Below are 2,159 nucleotides of genomic sequence, written 5' to 3'. Positions count from 1 at the left end.
CCAGCTGTAGAAACTCTGCCAGATCGGATTGAAGCCTGGTGCAGCCATCTGGTTCGCCAGTCCTCAGTCAAATCATCCAACTTATGCTAGCATGGAAAGTGGACCTTAAACGATGATGATGATATATATATTGGGTCATCCCATAAATAATGCGGTTTTTTTCAATTGCATAAAATATAAGTTGGAGGGGGATGGGATTTACTACCTGCTTCAACTTGCTATAAAAGCAGGTAGTAATTTTAATTTGTACTTATTCTTAGTGCAAGTTTTAACAGTTAATTTTTCAAAGCTATAATGAAAGTGAGAAAGGAGCATATTTGGCTTTATGAGTTCAATAAAGACAACAACGCAACAAAAAGTGTGAGGAATATTAATGTAGTGTATGGGGATTGGACAATATGCGTAAGCCAGTGTCAACAGTGGTTCCAGAAATTCTGAGCCAGAAACTACAGTCTAGAAGACAAGCCTCGTCTTGGAAGATTTGTAGAGCTCAACGAGGATGTCCTGCAAACCCTGGTGGAACAAAATCCCATCATAATTGTTGAACTAGCAGAGAAGCTTGGATTTGGTCATTGAACCATTCATCAATACAACACCTGTGCGTCATCGGAAAAGTCAGCAAATTGGGTCAATGGGTTCCTCACAAACTTTCCAAGTCTAATGGCATGCAAAGAGAGAATGTGTGCTCTTCTTTGCTGCACGAATGAACCTTTTTTGGACCAAATAGTGACTGGTGACAATAAATGGGTTCTCTATAAAAATGTCATGTGCCGAAGACAGTGGGTAAGGAAAGGAGAAACATTGGCACCCCAGACTGAAGAAGGTCTTCACCCACATAAGGTGTTGTTATCTGTTTGGTGAGATATGAAAGGTTTAGTCCACTTTGAACTTTTAAGCCCAAACCTAAAAGTAACAAAGGAGATCTACTGCGAGCAGCTTAAGTCAGCGCTAGAAGAAAATTGACCATCTTTGGTTTCAAGACGAAAGATGTTCTTCAATCAGGATAATGCTTGGCCACATACAGTAAAGATGACATTCCAAAGGCTGGAGCAGTTTGAATGGGAAATGATGCCCCACCCACCTTATTTGCTGGACATTTCCCCCATCTGATTATCATTTATTCGGTAGTCTTCAAAACCATTTGGATGGAAAAATTATGAATTCTGTAGATGAGGTCAGAACAATGCTGGAGGAGTATTTTTTATCATGAACAAGTGAATTTTGGAAGAGAGGCCTTGCAAGTCTACCAGATAGATGGAAGAGCATTGTAGAAAATGAAGGAGTGTATATATTAGATTTAAAAAGAACTTTATCTTAATTTTGAAAAATAAAAGAAGTATAAAAAAACCACATTATTTATGGGATGACCCAATATATATACACACATACATATATATATATATATATATATATATATATATATATATATATATATATATATATATATATATATATGTATAATATAAATAAAAAATATGTATATATGCTTATGTACATACATATATGTACATACATATATGTGCATACATATGTATGTATATATATATATGCATATATAGGTACACAATGTCACAAAACGTAAACAACATGAAATATGAACTATGGTATATATACATACACAAACACACACACACACATATCTACATATTCTTTTATTCTTTTACTTGTTTCATTCATTTGAATGTGGCCATGCTGGAGCACCGCATTTAGTCGAGGCTATAGTAGAAGGCTCTTACCCAAGGTGCCACACAGTGGGACTGAACCAGGATCCATGTGGTTGGAAAGCAAGCTTCTTACCCCGCAGCCATTCACTCACTCACACACGTACACACACGCACACACACACACACGTACACACACACACACACACACGTATGTATGACAACTGTCTGACAAATGGAGAATGTGAAACAGTTTTGTGTGTGTGTGTGTGTGTATATATCATCATCATTATTTAACATCTGTTTTCCATGCTGGCATGGGTTGGGCAGTTTAACTGAAAACTAATAAGCTGGGGAGCTGCACCAGGTTTCAGTCTGATTTGGCATGGTTTCTACAGCAGGATACCCTTCCTGATGCCAATCTCTCCAAGATTGTAGTGGGTACTTATTACATGCCACCAGTATGAGTGCCAGTTATGAAACACTGGCATTGACTTC

The 2,159-nt window shown here is 37.5% G+C and overlaps 1 protein-coding gene across 19 annotated transcripts in view; it reads left to right on the top strand.

The window, feature by feature from the left end:
- The window catches only part of LOC106874089 (calcium/calmodulin-dependent protein kinase type II delta chain), a 343,297-nt gene that overhangs the window by 19,103 nt on the left and 322,035 nt on the right, over nucleotides 1-2,159 (top strand). The window lies entirely within an intron of this gene.

This window comes from Octopus bimaculoides, chromosome 5, assembly GCF_001194135.2.
Source record: "Octopus bimaculoides isolate UCB-OBI-ISO-001 chromosome 5, ASM119413v2, whole genome shotgun sequence".
In the NCBI taxonomy this organism is placed as follows: Eukaryota; Metazoa; Mollusca; class Cephalopoda; order Octopoda; family Octopodidae; genus Octopus; species Octopus bimaculoides.
Note: the sequence above shows the minus strand (reverse complement) of the source record. Positions and strands in the feature narration are given on the sequence as shown.